Source organism: Sinohyriopsis cumingii, chromosome 12, assembly GCF_028554795.1.
Source record: "Sinohyriopsis cumingii isolate HCF-2022 chromosome 12, ASM2855479v2, whole genome shotgun sequence".
Lineage (NCBI taxonomy): Eukaryota > Metazoa > Mollusca > Bivalvia > Unionida > Unionidae > Sinohyriopsis > Sinohyriopsis cumingii.
In genome coordinates, this window is record NC_142972.1 from 100,244,559 (window position 1) to 100,265,332 (window position 20,774).

Below are 20,774 nucleotides of genomic sequence, written 5' to 3' on the forward strand. Positions count from 1 at the left end.
TCTTGGGGATAACTTTGGGGGCATTAGGATCCCATCTTAAGAGTGAGCGAATGATGACCCCTCCTAGAGTACCGCTCCCTCCAGGTTTCAAAATGATTTGTTTTTTGGTTTGAGTGTCGATGCGGGGATCGGCCAGTTGGACCAAAGCGACTTTGTTTCGATCGAAAAAGCGTTGGGTTTGATGAGGAATCTGAATGATTCCTTGGAGTAATTGACGTGCCGTCACCGTAAACCATCGTAAGACTTCTTTGAGACTAGCTTCTAAGACACGGGCTCGTGTTTGTGGATCTTTTTCTCGACTGATGCCATACAAGGCACGAATCAATTTGACGGGAAGATGCGACTGAAGGGACGTCATGTTCGCACTGTGTGAGACAGACGAAAAAGGGCCTGAGGTTTTTATAGATTTTTTTCATGGGGAGTGAAATGAAGTCGAGGACGGAGACGTGTACAGGACAGGCCCTCCGTCTTGGCACCAGTGGTGAAACAAGTGGGTACGAAATCGCAAATCCTCGGGGGTCGTAGGTTTCAAATCGACGAGCAAATAGGCGTGTGGCGTTTGAGTGGCATCGTCGTACGCCTGAGTCAGCCAAGGCGTTCCTAACTGTTTGGCTAAGACTTGCACTTGCGATTTATCTCGAGGGCTTTTAAACAAGACCACGTAATGCGCATTGAGACTGATGGTGCGATGGGCTTTACTTTGTTGAAACAAATTTTGGGTGATGTAAATGACACTGGCATTACGGTGATGCCCTTTGCGCGTGAACCACAATTTAATTTCTTCTTCGTCTTCTCCTAACATGTCGTCGAAAATGACCAAATGGGTTTGACGGGAGTCAGAGACGATGCCGTCGTCTTCTTTAGGAATGCCTTCCACAAACACGATGGAATCGCCTTGACTTTCTCGCAAGAGGCTGTACGCCGATTGCCACTCTTTGTAACACCACACGATCCGTTGAGGGGGCCGATCGATCAAATGATGTTTATGTTCGATCAAACGTTTGACAAATTCGGTTTTGCCAGAACCGCTAGGTCCAGCAATGAGCATGTTAAAGGGATGGCGAAGATACAAAGCCTCCCAACTGGCACGATCTAAGTGTTCGTCGATGACTTTGACAGTAGAGGAAGAGGGAGCAGAGACAGCAGAGGTAGCCATGGTGTGAGGAATGTCACTTGTGACACGAAAAACAAACAAGACAAGAGTTTATATACTTTTTCAGAACACGTTTATTGAATGTTTCAAATATGAACACGAAAGACAAAAATACATACAACCCAAATAGTGATGTACAGGAATATAAAACACAGCAAAGCGATCAAAGTGGAATATAAACAAGTGTCTGTACAACATGTTTTGGGTAACCAAGATGTCCTAGGGACAGTGTGTAATGTTCTTACAGTCTCTACATGAGGTATTGTCACACAAGTGTCCTCCCAGAATGACCTTTCAGGAATGTCCATGACAGTCCTGTCCTGAAGCGAGTGGTTGTTCTCGGTGACGGGTTCTTCTGGCACCGTCACTAACACAGGTTGAAAAGTAACTTTTTTCCTTGAACAACTCTTGTGCATACTGGGCCACTTCTTGGGTCCAAGCCTCAAAACCCCCCTTTTTCCAGTCACGAACATCTGTCCAATGAGGGTGTAAGTCACAAGCTACACACACATCGTCATACACGTCTTGGGTAGCTAAAAGTTGACGAATCTTTTTTTCCTGTTGAGGTCGAGAAGTATCCAGATGAAACCGCAAGGCTTTGAGCAAAAGGAGTTTTTCGTGACCATTTAAGGCCATGGAGGTGGTAAGTACTGATCGTAAAGAGTCCACAAAGAATCGGCTGGTAAACGAAATCCCAAAAAACAAGTCACTAAGACACACACCACTTGTCGTCCCAAATTGAATGGATACAGTTCTTGTAATAATCGATGGTAATGATCCATGGTTTGAATATGGTCATTGAGTTCCTTCCACGGAATCTGTTGGATGACATGTGACATAAGTCGTGGCATGGCAGCCTGTTTTTATAGTCTCTTTGTTTCGGAAACAATACACGTACTTTCTAGCCAGAGATCTTCGTTCTCCAGTAGGGAATCTAAATCTTGCATACTGTAACCGAAACTTCAGAGTTCGTTTAGAAGTTTCCTCTTCCTCTAAGTAGATTCCACGTAAAATATGTTGATAATCCTTTAACTTGTCTTCCTCAATGTATTGCTGTAGGTGAATCTCGAAGTAACCAAAATAATGAACATTTCGATCATTCACTAACTCAAAGTGTTGAACAAGGTCTGACCACTGAAACAATTTCTGACGAATCAGTTCTCTTATACCATTCAGGTACCAGTGGTTAAAGATCTGGTGACGTAACGGATGCAATTGTTCTTTACGTTTGACTTGTATTTTCACCAGCTCTCGGTAAATGCGTTCTCTCAACTCCACAGGCAAAGCACGAATGTTCTCTTGTAAAGTATCCATGAATAGGTCATACTAAATCCTCTTTGGTCTGACACAAGAAATGTACTCTTTGCACAAACATGGTTTCACTTCAGTGTCGAATTTAAATCGTTGAGTCACTAATCTACACATTACAATTCGTTCAGAAGTTTCCTCTTTCACTAAGTTGACATTGTGTTCAAGATGTTGGTAATTCGTTAACTCTTCCTCTGGAATTCGATGCAGTACGTTTACAATGATGTAACTGCAATCGTCCATACCAAACCAATCCTTTTTAAAACTAGAGGATCGTTGATCAATGTCTGTCCGATGGAACACTTTCAATTGAATCAATCCTTGTATAGCCTTCAGGTACCAGTGGTTCAAACACCGGTGACGTAACGGATGCAATTGTTCTTTACGTTTCACTTGTATTTTGACCAGCTCTCGGTAAATGCGTTCTCTCAACTCCACAGGCAAAGCACGAATGTTCTCTTGTAAAGTATCCATGAACAGATTATTATTATGGTAAGAAGTTACTTCAATGTCTCGGTCCCACTAAGGGTAAGTAATGACAATTCGGTGACCATCGAGCATGTTCTACGTAGGCCGAATCTTGCGGTTCCCAGTGGTGAAGTGTCACATCGCAACTGAAGCACCTGACTTTATCTCCTTCGCCCAAGTAGAAAAATCCGGCTCTGGCTAATTCTTCGGGGGTCGGTCCTCCCAGATACTTTGGCCATTTTCCTTTGAACGATTGAAGACGATTTTCAAAGTCGCAGTATTCCGACAAACGCACAGGAAACGAATATTCGTTTTTCACAGGTTCGTTTCGATGAGGGTTGAGTGACATGGGTAGGAGTTTGCTCAAGGCTGGATGACATCCGTAGGGGGGTAGACGTGAAGGTGAACATTCCCCTTTAAACCCGGTAAAATGTCTAAGAGGACGAGCGGCATCACTTTCGCATCCCTCAGGTTTGACACGCACAGCATCACTTTCCATGACAGGGGCAGTGAGAACAAAGTTCCCATGATGCTTTACGGCATCGCTCAGGTCACAACGTACAGCATCGTATCCATCGCAAGGCTCACAATCGCACTCGTCTGCAAACTCCGTTACGCAATTACAATGGTAACCACATGGACAATCGCAGTTTCCTTCTGGACATTTTCCATCGCAATGCCTGGGTCTTATCCATCCAGTATTAGTCACACTAGAGGAAGATACAACTTTTTTACAATCCCCAAACTGGAATGATGTCTCTTTCAAAGTATTCATCTTGTTCGCTCGGTCTTGGTAGTCCCGATGAACTATCGATCTTGCCTAGGGTTCCTTTTTATATACAGACCAATACCGACGTGACCGTACGGTAAGGTGAAATGATTGGGAAGTCGCACTCGCTTCTGGTACACGATTTGATAAACTTTTTCCAAAGGTCGACTGACAATGTGGTGAGTGGGTAAACGTACAATCTTGTTCGGTTGGTAAGTGGTCACTTTAAAGTTTCCATCCTCTTCCGATTGCAAGGCTTCTTTCAATACCCCAAAGTTGACCACTCGACTGGTACGATGATTCAGAGTCAGTCCTTTCACTTTGCACGTCGTGTGCACTTCTCCTTGTTTGTCCCGGTATTCGTAGCCGTAATTTTTGGGACCGCCACTGACGAAACTTAGAATCTTGTCGTCGGGATGCTCGTCTGTCCAGGCTCCTAAACGGTCTCCTTCGATGTCAGGGTGATGTTGAATCGGGTGATGGATGTAAATGCAACTGTCTGTGTCAAAGTACAGGACGCGTTCTTCTAACAGTTCTAAAGCTTCGTACAATTTTAAGCGAGCATGGGCTGTCACGTAAGCCGCAATGATGACATTTCCAAAGGGGTCGTCTTGTACAAAGTCCAGATCTTCTTCGTAATTGACTAAGATCAAATCCTCGCGAACGACGTCCACGTGTTTCATGAATTTGGTTTTGTCGTGAATCATCTGAAAGTAGCGGGAAGGTTCTGTCAAATATTCCGTCTTGGGTAAACACGGGCGTTGTGCCATTTTACCCCACAAGCAATTTAACATCACTTTGGCAAACGATCGCCTGCCTTCGTTTTTCTCGATGTGGTCTAAAGTGATGCCTTCTTGTTCGTAATATTTCTCTTTGAATTGTATTTGGTCTTCGGGAGTGTGACACCAGGAAGGATAGCCGCTGGCTTCTTGCTTCAGTTTCAAAAAGGCATCCACGTAGTCGGCGAAAATGCCTGAGTAGGGTCACCCTTGTGGTAATGTTGTGTCTTGGGAAAGTGGCAAATTTCGTACACTTCTAACAGTTGGTATCCCATGTCCAGAGCTTTGAACAATTCTACGCTGACCCAGGTTCCCGTCAAGGCCCGTTCTTCCTGGCTGTGCTGACAAGGTTGGTCTTGGTTGCACGTTTCGGCACAAGTACGGCACAAGGGAAACATCAGTTTGCCTTGACAATGGTGAGGTAAGACGGGATGGTATAGGTTCATGGGAGGCAAAACTTTGCACTTGATCAAGCCTTCGTATTGTCGAATGTTTTTCAGGTCGATGTGTTCCGTCAGCAATTGCGGGTGCCCTACAGGAAAGCAACAATATTTGCACACGTAGGGATACAGCGAACACACGTCCAAGTATTTGATTTCTTCTCCTTTCTCTTCGTCGGCTTGGTACAGCAAACAGGTGGCATTGGTCCTTCCTCCGTACAAACTATCCCTCGGGTTCAGCGGGTCCATGAACTGGTAACTTTCCACGAGGCGTTTAAACTCGGGATCGGTTTTCAAACGGTGATCGTATTCGTGTTCCCACATTTCCACCACTTGGTATCCTTGCTGTTCTAACTTTAGGCGCCGCTGACAAGTGTCCTGGTACAAGTCTTCCATGGTTCGTTGCAAAAACTGATTTTTAGTGCCACGGTCAGGGTAACAGACGGGACATCCGTGAAATAAGCAACCGTTAAACTCGTACACGATCTTGGGGTTTTCTAAGTCCCAGCCATCGACCGAATACGTTCCGATGGTCTTTTCGCCCCCTCCGTTGCGAGCATGCTGAATCCACTTGTCTTCCTTGTCACACAAGTAATGTAACCAGCGTAAGGCTTTGACCGAGTATTGACGTTTGACAAAGTGGGTCGTTTGAGGGCTGATGACAGCCACGGTGTTTTCAGGCATCAATCGTTGGCGGTACACTAAGGAACACGCTTTGGCAATGGTGCAAGCTTCTTTCAAAGGATTGACCCCTCCGTGTTCCATGAACAGTTCTCGAAATTTTCCACAGCAACGCCGTAAAATGTCCACGTTGGAACGACAATACTTTAGCATTTCTTCCTGAAAGTCGAAAGGGTCTGAGGCGTGAGCCTGGTACCAAGCGTAGAAAGCTTCTCGTTGTTCGGTACGCATGTTGTCGGGGTCGTAATAGTGAGCCTCAGGTAAATGGGGTAGAACGGCGTGTTGATTGGCTTCCGTATTGAAAAAGTGTGGAAAGTACCCTTTAGCCATTTCTGTCATTCCAAACGTTTTAGGCATTCGACTCAAAGGCATGGCCAAGTAACTCATCGAATCTTTAAACTGTACTTGTCCCACTTGCATGAAAATGATTTTGGCTCCGTTCAAAGTCACTTTAGGACGCTCGGTGCCTTGTTCCGTATAGTACCTCAAAAGAAACTGTCCATCGTATCCGGAGAAATTGTGAGCCATCACCGTGGCATGACGATGACAATCTCCGTAACGTTCGATATCCTCTTGGCTCCACGTCTTGTCGACGGGGTCTAAGACCCATTGGGCAAAATCGGCTAACGTGTTTGGCCCCCGAAAGATTTTTTCACGTCCTCCGGGAATCTTGCTGCAGTGAGGGCAATGACTGAAGATAGGTTCTTGAATGCACTTCTCGCACGCTCGATGAGCCACGCAGAAATTAGGAATGTGAATGCCGGTCTCTTGCATGCATTCGAAATCGAAAAAGATGAAATTGCCTTTCTTCTTGTGACCGTCCTCTTTCTCTGGTGGGGGTTGGTATTTTTGCACGTAACATTGGTGTTCCAAGTCCACGATGCGGTGACAAATGTGACATTTTTTCTTTCCTGAACATACGTGTGCCTTGGTATTATTGGTACGTATGACTTGTTCACACGTAGAGCACAATCTCAGCAGTTGACAAGCGCATTTCTTCTGTGAACCTTGCGTCTTCAAATGTTGTTGGTAACAGGTAGGGCTGACAAACGTGCGCAGACAAGTTGAACAAGGCACTGGTTCTTCGCTCAGACAGGGTGAAGAGGCCAAACATCCTGTGCATTTCGATCCGCAATGCTTGTGTTGCTCTCGATTGTTATAACCATGGTCACATTTCTCACAGTAATAACTGTATCCCAGGAATCCAGTGATAGTGGTAATCGTATCGAAATGGTCATCGTGATAATAGACATGAATGTATTTTCCGTCCTTAAAGTCTTGCCCTCGAAACAATAGAGGTCCGCGCACTTCTTGAGGGTGCACTTTCAAGGTGTATCGTGGAGCTAGGACATCTTGCAATTTTTGCATCTCAGGAATGCCGCAGGGTGTGTCTTTGGGCAGTCCGGCTTGTTGTAACAGGAGTTCTGCTTCATTTCGTTGTTTGGCTCGGTCGGAACGTTGAATAGTGTCACAGGTTCTTTTCCATTCTACCGTGTCGTTCTTGTTGGCATAGGTTCGTCCCACCACGATGGCACGGGCTAAGCACATCTGGTCATGAGGGTTGTCAATTCGGACGAGACTCTTTTTGGTGTTGCGAAGGTCGTCCACCAATAACATCTTTTTGCGTCCTGTCCCTTGAGGAGGAGAGACGTGGGTCATGTCCAGTGTGGCTTTACCATCGGTGATGTCAAACTGATCATTAGATTGTTGTACGTGTTGAATCTTGTCCATGACTTTGGAAGCAGTCAATTCTGCAGGGGTGCTAAACTCGATCCAAACAGGGGATTTCAAACCGTCGTGTTGTATGGAAAGTCTCAAGCGATCGTCTTCTTTGGGTTGACATTGTCGCTTAAGTGCAGTGAGCAGAGAATCCCACACTCCGGTGATGAACCCTTCTGCTTTCTCTAACGGCACTTCGGACTTGAAATCTTTAAACTTCACCGTGTATTTGTAAGCCGTGGTTCTAAATTTTCTAGAGGAGCGCTTTTCCGTCTCTCGAATGGAATAGTATTTTTCAGGGTTGACTAAGGGTGGTAAACTTGGTTTAGAGGTTTCAAATTCTGGTTCACTCATGTCCTCTTCAAAATCACTGGCATGAATTTGTGCCAAGATTTCAGCCCTGGTACGAGGCGATAGATCACGTTTCTGCCTCTTACTTCTTTCTTCTTCTTTCTTCTCAAATGAATGGGATCGTTTCATCTTGAAAGCAAAAAGTCAAATGACTCAAGTTCAAACACCATAAGCTACTTTATAGTCATAGCAGACCAGCATATATAAAAGGGTGTGTGTCTTGTCCTTTCACTATTCATTTCACTCTCAAGCCGAGCACAACGATGGAAGAGACTAACCAGATGGAACGTTTCGTCAGAGCTTTGCGAGGGGTCATTAGAAAATTCTCTTCAGACCAGCCTACGGACTACTCTCCTTCCTTTAGAGATAAAAGTCAAGATACTTGCTATATCTGTCAGAAGAAAGGGCACTGGTCTTCAGAGTGTCCAGACCGTGAAAAAAGAACAAAAACAGGGACTAAAAAAGACAAAAGTCAAGATACCTGTTATTATTGTAAAGAAAAAGGACATTGGTCTCCAGATTGCCCAAAAAAGAAACAAGAGGAGTCAGAAGAAAAGAAGGATTCTTCAGAAGAAGAGAGGAATTCTTCTGAGGAAGAAAGAAGACAGGTGAAGAAAAAGAAACAGGAGAAAAAAAGAAGAAGGGAAGAAAGCGAGGAGGAAGAAGAGGAAAAGAGTGTGACGGTGAAGAAATTCAAAAAACAGAGAGACTAAACAAGGAGAAAAGAAAAAATCAATGAACTTTTTATTAAAGTGTTGAGTTGTGAATTGTGAATTGGATTGTAAAAAATGGAGAAAAGAATAAATGAATGATATAAGGTAAGAGTCTTTGAGTTTTGATTTTAAAATAAGAAGCTACACTCACGCACTCATACACAGACACGTACTATAAGGGTAAAATGGGTGGGGTTTATTTGTGACTTATTGGCAAATTGAAATTGTATTTCTTTTCGAGAAATGTGGGTGGCCCTGAAAAGGGCCTTTTTTCTTTATGGTGCAGGGGTGAGTTTAAGCAATCAATTTTAACTGCCTTAAGCCTTTGCCACGGCCAAGGCCTACTTCTGGACTGCGTAATGATGATAATGATTGGGTTGAAATCACTAAGGGTGGTACGGTAGGCTTAGTCACAGGGTTGACGTGTTTAGCTCGGGAAGGTCGTATTCTCTTCGGTCGTGATAAAGAAGTCTGATACATTTGTTTCAGACTTCTTAACTCCGCTAAAATGTCCAACAGTACCGTGACCGTTTGATTTTCACCCTCTTGTTCCTTTGCTGCTACTTCTTCTTGCTGTTGTTTTTTTCTTACCTCTTCTTCTTGTTGCTGTTGCTGTAAGAGAAAAGCCTGTTCCGCTTCCTTTTGTCGTTGTATAAATTTCTCCAATTCTTCTTTCTGTCTCTGTCTAAAATTCTCCACTTGCGGTAATGAAGAAGGTAACGAAGGTTCCGGAACAAATTCTTGCGAGGAGAGAAAATCGACAAAATCCCAATTCACCTCTTCTGAAAGTAAGTCCGGGTTCCCTTGGGCGGTCTCCCCTGCTGGTGCACCCCATTGGATCGTTTTCTGAGTTTCCGTCATGTTGAATCACTGTCGCATAGATTGACTGCACACAAGCGCTAGCGAATCTATATAGACTACGTGACGTCACAGACTGCTCTCTTCGGATTGGATGCGGGCTGACTGAATTCTGTAACGCGTGTTCGGATTGGTGAATGAACTCAATCCGTTTCAATCCTTTCTGTCCCTATAAATAAGCGCCGTTCACTGCATTGATTCACCTATTGTAGGAGCCTCAACATGTGGACCGACGTTGAATCTTCAACCCTTGTGTCAACAATGATGTTCAGGACGGACATGCTCATGTATGTCCGATCCAAGTGGACCGTTGTCCACAGGACCAGCAGCAGCCTGTGGATAAGAAGAGTCTATATAGAGAGACAAGGTTGCCTCAAGAGGACTCTGATGTACGGCCCTGCTGTAAGACGAAGTTTGAGGACAAGAAGATGTCGCAAATGCCCTTTATGTTAAAGGCATATTAACATAAACCAAAGGCCCTTTTCAGGGCCAGCCATATTTCTCGAAAAGAGATAGTCTTTGAATTGCCTACCCCTTTTTTAAAAAATTTTTTTTTAAAAAAATCCCATGTTAAATTCCCCTTGTCCCTAAACAAGCCCAAACTATTCCCCATGTTAAATTCCCCTTGTCCGTAGAGTGACCCACGATTTATCGCCATGTTAAATTCCCCTTGTCCGTAGAGTGACCCACGATTTATCGCCATGTTAATTCCCCTTGTCCGTAATCTGACCCACGATTTTTCGCCATGTTAAATTTCCATTGTCCGTAATCTAACCCAGGGGGGTCTGTAATGCTAATTCCCATTGTCCGTAAAGTGCCCCCCTTAACTACTGACATTCCATTCATGACTAAAGGAAGTCAATATCTTAATGACTAAGGGGAAGTCATTCCATCAATGACCAGGGGAAGTCAATCTATTAACAATTAAGGAAATGCCATTCCATTCATGACTAAAGGAAGTCAATATCTTAATGACTAAGGGGAAGTCATTCCATCAATGACCAGGGGAATTCAATCCATTAATGACTAAGGAAATGCCATTCCATTCATGACTAAAGGAAGTCAATATCTTAATGATTAAGGGGAAGTCATTCTATTGTGACTAAGGTTTACAGCTACAGATAAGTGAACATGCCCACATGCCATACATAACTGCTCTGTGTAGTCAGGAGAGAGATTTTAATCGTATAGAAAGTTTTCAGAAATTATCTGATCAGTCTCCATGTTAAAACATTATGTCTATATTGCAACAAGAAGACAGTGAAAAGGAATTAATTTGGAGAAGAAACTCCAAGCTGTGAATTCCTGAAAAATGATACTCTTACTCATACTAGGCTCACACATTATTTTTCTTGAATCCGCTGATTCTCCATTACTAAGTAACACATGGTTTCATAAAAATAAAAACCGTCTGAGCACCAAAAAAACTAACTTAATTCGTCTTCAAATTTAACATATCTTTATATTTTATAACTTCAGTCCAAGACTAGTTACAGTCACAAAAATTTAGGAATCATCTAATCATTTGTATTTGCACATTCATGAATACATGCCAAATTTGAATGATGCTGACAAACTCAAAGTATGGCTTTTAATTTTTGTAATTTGACTATGGCACACTATATACCTATTCCTGCATTGCTTGCAAAGTGCTTATTTTTGAATGACAAGAAATTTCAGGCAAAAATGTCTTAAGCATACTATACAAACTTTTTAATAAAATTTTCAATAAAATTAAAAAGGAATAACTTAACAACAATATTGAACCAAATAATATGGACAACATGTTTGAAATAAAATAGAATTTATGGCCTGTCATGTAGCTCCAGATTACAGGATAATTGGATAATGTCTAACCTCATTAAATATCACATTAAACATGATTATACTATTTCCATCACAGCAGATGACATTTCAGTAAAAAAAAGCACCCAGAGTCAAAAATATTTCCACAAAATACAGATATATACTATTACTACAACATGGATGCTTCAGTCTGTACCACTGAGCTGAACAGCAAAGTCCCTAGTCCATCAGGGGCAATAACTCCAAAATATTGATTCAGGAAATGATGAAAATCAGCTTAATCTGTCTTCTTCATTTAAAGTCTTTTACTAGATTTGGCTTGACTATTTAGAGACAATGCACAAAACATGATCTTACATGATGTAATGTGATAGACAATGGTAACTCTGTTATGACCATTCGTCTGAGATATTTTTTATTGGTACTATTATCTTGGCATCATAGTGATTCATGAATAAAGAAAATCTCTCTAAGAATTTACTAAACAGAACTTTAACCAAAACCTTAATGCAAATTTTCTATAACTGCACCTTTCATGTGAGACCAAAGGAATGAGTTTGCATGTGAAGGAATGGACTGATTATTTCATAATAATGTGTCGCCCATATGGAGAAAATCCATTAAGACATTAATTTAGGAAACATAAGCATATTTAAATGTTCTGACCAAAATCTTAATGCAACCTTTTGTCTGTAGCCTTGACTTAGATGGCCTAGTATGTATGTCACAAATGAATTCCTATATAAGCGACACAACAAAAGTTTAATCAAAATTGCAATGCAAATTTCTATCACTATGACTCTGGCTTAAAGTGAATGTGTTGATGAGATATATGTCATGGTGTTTAGGAAATATATGCATAAGAAATCTACAATTGGCAAAAAACATTTTAAAATTGTAATCTCTTTAAACCTTGAAGTGGCATCAAGGTCTTAAAAACGCATAAATCCAATCAAATGATCTGAATCTATTAAAATTAATATTTCAGGAAAAACTGTATTAACCGTATTGTATTAACCATATTATATCTAAACATAACCTAATGCTTAATAATAAACCCTTCCCAAGTTTCAGAAAATGTTGTTAAATATTTACTTTTATAGCTGTGTCTTTCATTGTTAATGTGTGCTGAATCTTGAGTGACAATTTAATTGTTGCCAACCAAATGATTAGAAAGTCATTTCCAAACCCCACCTTGAGGACAATAAAAATAGAGATGTGAAATTGGGGTTGTGATGTGATGCATTATGTAACAGAAGATACGGGTCTATGATTCTTGCATTTTGTTTATTCAACACATATGGAAATGGTGAATAAATGAAACTAAAGCATCTATACACAAGCTCACATGCGGCATCGTGGGTCGGTGGTTCTTTCCAGAGTTTTTCCTCCATCATTTATACTGGCCGCCATGTATAGCCTATCTTGTGCTGAAAAATGGCATGAAACTCTACAACAGAAACAACAACAGGTGGTATCCATACGAGTGTGAGAATGCATTGTCCATTTCAAAAAGTACTGGGTAACCATAACTGATTTTACCAGTCTTTTCTGAATGTGAATCTGAATGAATACAGTGCATGGCAAGTTACGGCATAACATTGCATCAGAAGAGAGAGAGACTAAAAAGTTAGTAGAATTGTTCAAGAGCTGTCTTGAAGTCCTCACCTGTTTGCACACACACAATACAGTCACTAAGATAATACCATCTTTACAATACCAGTATAGTCCTCAACTGTTTGCACGAACACAACAGTCACTAAGATAATACCTGTCAAGAAAATGAGGGAGTCTCAAGTTGTTAAACAAACAGTATTATTCACACACGTTCTGAGTACACATCAATAAGCTTCCATGATGGATCGCGGCGTTCCCTGTCTCCGGGAGCAGTCCCTACCTAATGTTGCAGATACTAAGGGGAGCAGTTGTTAGTTAGAACTAGCAAGTAAACTACGATATGTCACAATACCATCTTTACAATACCAGTATAATTTACGTTATTGAAGCTGATAGATCAAATTATGAAAAAAAATATCTTCTTTATTCTGATTTCAAATTTCGTTCATATCTCCATACACTCAGGAAAAAAATCTAACACTTTTCCTTACTCAAATTTGAAGTTCGAAATGGTAAAACTTTGATAGTTCGAGGTTTGAATGCATTCTGAATCGATTTTAATTTCTTGCCTGAACTTTGAAACCCAGTATGATGCTAGAAGGCAATCTGTGCAAACTATTCAGTTGCCATATGCAGCAGTTAAAATGCTAATTTTGTAACAGACATCCTTCCCAATCACTCACCTTACTAAAAAGCAACATGGATATGTTCCATCTTACGTCTGTATTATAACGTTGTCATTCACTTTAAAGATGCAAGTTATATCTAAGACGCTAAGACAAATCATTGTATTAAAAACACTTCGACCAAATCATGCCTACAGGGACATGCCACGTATTTATTTTCCTACTTTCGATTTCTTGCATGGCTGTTGTTGATTTGTGCATAGTTACAAACCTCTGTTACAAGCACTTCGATTGGTGGAAACCATACCCGGTTATCGCGCTCACGATGTCATTGTGCTGTTTTAACCCCTTACTGACAAGAGCCTTAGTCCAACTTGTACACAATCACAATGACGAATCTTAAAACTCATATTCTGGAACGCACTAAAAATTCAATGGTAACATTGTACAACGAACCCATTAACGTAAAGTGTTTTCAATGATTGTGACATTAATTTTAGAATGTGACGTATGCCTTATTATGCCACAGGTGATCGACGAGAGCTTGATGTTAAGAAGAAAAAAAATCTAAAGGAAAAAATCATGCGGAGTGACAAAAATACCTTAGATTACCCCCACTACTACCCGTTCTAACATAGGACCCTCTCTATCACCTGTGTAATATGCCATGGAATCGCAAGCCTATGTTATATCTCTCCAGGAAGGAGAGGTATGACGCATGACTCGTGCAACTTCATGTAGGTACATACAAGAGAGAGAGAGAGAGAGAGACTTACTTTTGCCAAATAGGAGACTGAAGTGTATTATGAACGCGATTTGGGAATGATTCTCATTCAGTTAATATTTAACGAATAGCGGATTTTTTTCTTTGCTGGTACCTATTGGTTTTGATACTTATTTTTTACCTCTTTTAACAGTCTTGGTCATTTTTATTTTCTTTTTCTATTTTATGTTTGTGTCCCGTCACGGCCACGAATTGAAAAATACAATTATTGTGTGTGTGTGTGTGTGTGTGTGTGTGTGTGTGACTTGAGTTCTTCATCAGTACGTAGTATGTAGCGATTATATTACTTCTACAAATTTCTGCTTACAAATCTTTCGTTCCACCTCAAATGCAAGCTAATGGGGTTATATCCGCCCGTATTCTGTGTTAATTGTTTACATTACATCCTCTCTCTCTCTCTCTCTCTCTCACAAAATTAAAAAAAAATAAAATAAATAAATATCAATGTCCACAAAAAAGACAAATAAATGGAAATTTTACATTTAGGTGAATCATTTTCCTGAAAATTGGACGTGCACCTACGAAATGGCATGCTAGTTTCTCTACAATTGTTGTTCTTTTCGGACTTTACGCCATAGTTTAGCACATGATAGGCGGCTATACATGGCCGCCAGTATAACTGGTGGAGGAAGAACCCGGGAAGAACCACCGACCCGCGGGAAGCTACTGGCAAGCTTTCTCACATACCCACATAGGCTAAGCCCGAGACTCGAACCCACGGAGACAGAAGTGAGATGGCAGGGATCGGTAAAGGATAGAGCTTTAAGCCTAGATCACTCGCCAACCCGGGGCCCAATTTCTCTAATATAAATAATTGTAGTAGCTTGACTATACCCACACCGTTTGATCATTCTGACTTTTTGCTAACTTGACATAAATCTCCGTATCTTCCATAATATAATAAACAAAAATAACATCAACTACAATGATATCTTATAGTGTCTCACGAGTAAACTGCTGAACTAAAGTTATTTATTGCAATCAACAAAACGTCAGAATGTGCCGTTTTTGAAAGAATACAAACTCCACGATGTGAGTATCTGAATCAATTTAGAGAGTGTGATGTACAGAGATTTTTCGGGTTGCATAAGGTGAAAACTAAGCTACTTTTCATCTGAGTCATCATTTTTATTACAAGAAAATTCGTGCCAAACTATTGAATAATTTCAAGATCAAACCCCTAAAACACTGACTGATGTCGTATGAGGCTAATAATAATAATAATAATAATGATTAACATGTTTAATTTCTTGATTTATGTTATTCATAATTTAACAATACCAAATTTGACCATATATTTGGCCTGTCTGAACAGCCAAATAAACAAACCCTGTGTCGAGATAACGAGATTGTAGTTTCCAGATTAAACACATTCCATCACCTCTTAAAAATAGGGGCCCCGAGTAGCCAAGTGGTCTAAAGCGCTCTCCGTTACGGATCACTGCCATCTCACCTCTGTCTGCGCGGGTTCGAGTCTCGGCCAATGTGGATATGTGAGAAAGCTTGCCAGTAGCTTCTCGTGGGTCGGTGGCTCTTACCGGGGTTTTCCCGGGTTCTTCCTCCACCATTAATAATGTCCGCCATGAAAAATGACGTTACTTCAACAACAACACCTCTTTAAAAAAAATGTTGAATTAACTCAGCGGAACTTTGCTTTGTTCACTTATTAAGGAACCCACCATTTAATCGGGGGGGGGGGGGGGAGGATGGGGGGATTGCATTCTTTTTTATTGTGTTTTTTTATAGATGTGATGATTGTATATTTTCTATTGCCTCAAGATAATTTCCCTTTCTTTTTTTAACTAACTGAATAGATATACTAGTTTGTGTGCTTTAGCTTTGTTAAAGCTAATTGAGAACATTGAGTTTTTCTTCAAAACAAATTTAGGCCCATCTTCTCCAAAATAGTTAAATGGTCTGTCCCTAAATAGTTTTCCTCCCATTTCTTGGACATCATATGACCAGTATATAATGTGTTAAGAGTGCCATTAAGTCTGGATTGTATTGGATCACACATTTAGGTTGATCTCGTCCAAGAATTTCCATGTATTTAACACTGATTTGCCTCGTGTACTTCTCGATGTGTGTGTGTGTGTGTGTGTAAATAATAATCTTCTAAAATATAAATGAATACGGATATACGAGGATCGAAACAAAATTAATAATCATTTAAAGGTATGTAGGCTTAAATTCTATCTTTAAAATAAATATTAATAATCCATGTAGAACGCAGTGGCGTATTAAGAGGGGTGCGAAGGGGGCCGTCCACTTCGGGTGACAGCCAGGAGAGGGGTGCCATTGAGACAGTTGAAATACCAATGCATTGCCTTCTGGTAGGGGCCTACAATAACTACCCAGTCCAGCAGCTAGTAGAAGTAGCTAACTACATTTCTACGCTACACATCTATCATTTCCCCGAAATTACAAGAGGAAAAAAAGGACTTCAGAGAAATATAAAGAAGCAGAAGAAAAAACGGGGAACATTTGCTTAAAAATCCCTTCTAAAGGCTACCAATATTGCTTCTTATCCAGGGAACCATTTTGGCTTGGTATCCCGTTCCGATAAAACTAATATGTACCCTAACTTTTTCCTTCAATCTACCGCTTCAAACTTCAAACCTTTTATGACATAACGGTGATCAAACTTTTTAGATGTCGCTCAGACATATTAAAAATTTGTAGGGCACCGACAACGTACACTATGCACTAGAATTTATCCGATTGTTAGGACGTAGGAAAATTGTACAACTTGAGCAGCAGAGAGGGCGAACAGACCATAGAATTCCGACAAAACAAATAAAACAAACAAAAAATAAAATCTCGTAGAAAGGTCCAGATTTTTACAAATAAACGTTTCCTTGAGATGATTTTATTTCTGTTGAAACCAACCCCATCAATAAAACCCTAGCTTGAAAAGGTAGCTGAAAAATAAAGTACTCTACGTGTTTATTTATTTTTTTGTTTAATTGGTGGACGACCAACGTTGGTAGGCGCCCTCTCTGCTGCTATATTAATTAAAAAATTTTATCAAGACCCACACGATATCTTGTTCTTGGATCATGTAAATTTATTGTTATAAATCCATGCGGAGTAGCTTGCGCTCGTGAGAAGAAATTTCTGAATTTAATTATATCCATGTCACCACCACACCAAGTTTGATGAATATTTCGCAGCGTGTGTGTGTCTACACCATTAAACACAACTAAAATGTTGCAGTTGTCTCTAATCACCTTCGGAATTAGTGTATATCGTTGAGTAACATAGATCACATCTGTATCTTTATGTCTACCGCGAGAAAATATTCTGGCTGGATTTGATTGTTTATCTAGCATCACATCGTCGTATACAACTAAATTATTAATAAATCCGTCTAAAACATCTACGGACGGTGCTTCATCAATATCGGTTATAAACTCTATAACATCATTACCTTCATCCAGTAATAGCGCGTTTTCACTGAAATCTTTAAGTACATCATAACATCGTTGATCATCAGCGGATGGTGCTACTAAATATAATTTATCCCATTTCAACCATCTCATTATAAGATTAAGTAATAACTGCGTCTTACCCGATCCAGATGGTCCTATGATAATCATTCTGATGGAATTCGGTAGCGCAGGATGATGCTTAACAGGTTCTCGTTTTCTTGTCGCTGAGAAATCAATTATATCCATATATATTATATCATGAATTTATATTGTTTACGCTGTAGAGTTAAAACTCCAACTGTTGATTTAGCTACGGTTACAACAAAAAATAAAAAAATAGCGTATGATGGAAAATGTTCTGTGTGCGGTAGGAAGAAATTTTCGTTTTTACCTAATAAGCGCGGTGGTGATATTGCTAATTTGATGTCAAAGTTTCCAGGTACTCCATGGGCTAAATACAGCGGAGAAAAACATCTACCAGGATATAATTATTGCGGTCCTGATACCAGACTTGATATCAGGCTCGATAATCAAGATCAACCAAAACCAGGCGAGGAACCAATAAACGCTATTGATCGAGCTTGTCACGCTCATGATGTAGATTATAAAAGTAAAAATCTACAAGATAGACATATTGCGGATGTGAAATTAATTCACGTGCTAGATTCTATAAAAAATAAAAATATCAAAGAAAAATTAGCTAATTGGTTAGTAAGATCCGCGATGAAAAGTAAATTAGCGCTTGGGGCTGGTACTATATAAATGGAATCGATTTATTATTCACCAAGAGGATATTGGAGAGGCAAAGCAGCAATTGGTAAACTTGCTGATGCAGCAGCGGTTAAACATTCTACTGCTAAAACGTGGTTATCTAAACAAGCAATATGTCAAATTTATCTACCACCACCGAAACAAATTCAGTACGCGTATTTCGATGTCACTGTTCCTAATGAAGTTCATCAAGCTGATATTCTGTTTTTGCCGCATGATACTGTGCGTGGAAAAACGTACAAATACGCGTTAACCGTAGTTGATGTTGCAAGTAGATATAAAGAAGCAGAACCGTTATCGACGAAAACATCATCTGAAGTAGCCGATGCGTTTGAACGAATTTATCAACAAGGTGGTCTGCGATGGCCACAGCTACTACAGGTTGATCCTGGTAAGGAATTTCTTGGTCCAGTATCATCGTTGATGAAACAACATAATACCAAAATACGACGAGGTCATACTGCAATTCACCGTGATCAGGCAATTGTTGAGCGATTTAATCGAACACTGGCTGAGCGGTTATTTGGATATCAATACGCGAGGGAATTTATTCAGGATAAAAGATCTCGCGAATGGGTTGCAAGATTACCAAGCGTGATAGCTGCATTAAATAATGAGATTACACGAACAACCAACGTGAAACCCATTAACGCAATTACAAAAAAAAATATACCAACACAACGAAAAGATGTTGAAAAACAGAAAATATTGGGTGATGTCACAGTCAGATATTTATATGAGCCTGGTGAACTTGAAGGTGGTAAAGCGAGAGCGACTGATCCTATTTGGAGTGTTACCACACACAAAATATCCACCGTGACAAGATCCTCAGGTAGACCTGCAATCTACAGATTAGATTCGGCTGCTCCTCAACGTGGATTTGTACGTGAACAACTACAAATAATCCCCACGGATACACAATTACCACCGCGATCACTTAACTAGCGCCAAGGGTGCCTGCACCCCGACGTCGATTACACTCCAGACAGGTCAGCATGGCATTTTCTCGTATATGACCGCGACTATTATCTTTTCTATCTGCGGTAAATTGTCTTGAATCATTACTCGAATACCGCCATAACATTATACAATTGCAACTTGTGCAATGATTATTCTGCTGCTGTTTTAACTCAATAATAAATTCAACATCAAGATCAAAGTCGCGTTTATTTTTTTTATCAGATTGTTTATATCCGATTAATTTTTTTCTTATTATATCATCATCGATGACGTTAAATTTATCAACGATTTCAGGAATTATAATTCTACGTAATTGAGATATTTTTCTCACCCTTGATACCGCTAAATAAACTAAATTTGACCACTCGATACGATCGTCTACAATCCAGACTCGTTTGTCAGAAATAGTTAATCCCTGAGACGAATGGATCGTCATAGCGTATCCCAACACCCATGGAGATTTGTCAGCGTGTAGTGCATCTTCGACTACACTGATATCAACGGCGACAATATCATTTAATACGAGATTCTGTTTTTCAGTCTGCCCTGGAATATCAACATTAATATTTTGTTTTCGTGTATCTGATGGTCTATAACACAACGGTACGGGTAATTCTGAATATTTTTCTTTATGTAGTTGAAATAACTGCTGTTGTAAATCGTCTCTGATTATTTTTCTGCTTGCTACTATCAAATCGTTGGGTCTCCATAAATTCAAAAAATCACCCACTGAGGTCTCTGAGATTACTCCGCGTATTATTTCACACTGAATTTTGTTTGATTGTAATCTGATTAATTTTTTAAACTCCTTCAAATTTGCATCGAGAGCTCTATGATCAACATCTATTTCTTCGTAATAATCAACGAAATTTTTTAACCAATCATGTGGAGATGGTCCAACAAAAGGCGGTGGTTAACCATGATCGCCACACATTATTATAGCGGTATTTTTCGTCAACAACCAATCAAGAAACGTTTTTAATGTATCTAATGACACCGTACATATCTCATCCCAAATAATTATTTTAGGTATATATTTTTCTCCCATTCGTTCAGGAGTCCATGTATCCCCGCGCCACCGAAAGAAACTATGATGCGTGCACGATTGTACTTGCCGTTGTTTCATCTCGCGTGCAAGTCTATGTGTGGGTGTCAGCACGATCATATCTGAATTTCTAAAAACATTAATTGCTCGAGTCGTTTTGCCACATCCACCAGGTCCATTGAGATATACTGTCTTATATCTGGTTATTGGATCACTCAACGATGGCGCTTTCGACATTTCTGATATTTTATTACCCTTACGATAAAAATCTCTCATTGGAACATCTGCTGATTCTGTGTAATTGTGTAATATTTCTTTTTTTATCCGCCACGAACCCCATCGTTCATCATTACTTGTAAATTTCATAACAGATTTTAAATATTTACTCGAAATATAAAACGAATCTGTTGCGACTCTGACTGCGGTCTTGGGAAATCTATTAATCATCGATAATAAATTTATAGAAACATAAGCCAACATGGAAGATCTTCGATG

At 40.1% G+C, this 20,774-nt stretch overlaps 1 protein-coding gene across 1 annotated transcript in view; it reads right to left on the reverse strand.

Annotated features, from left to right (window-relative positions):
• Positions 1-13,517, reverse strand: part of LOC149787091 (uncharacterized) — a 90,925-nt gene extending 77,408 nt beyond the window's left edge. Inside the window, exon 1 of the mRNA XM_089976041.1 lies at positions 13,346-13,517. The gene's annotated coding sequence lies outside the window, so the exon portion shown is untranslated. The remainder of the gene's footprint in view (positions 1-13,345) is intronic.
• Positions 13,518-20,774: the final 7,257 nt, after the last annotated feature.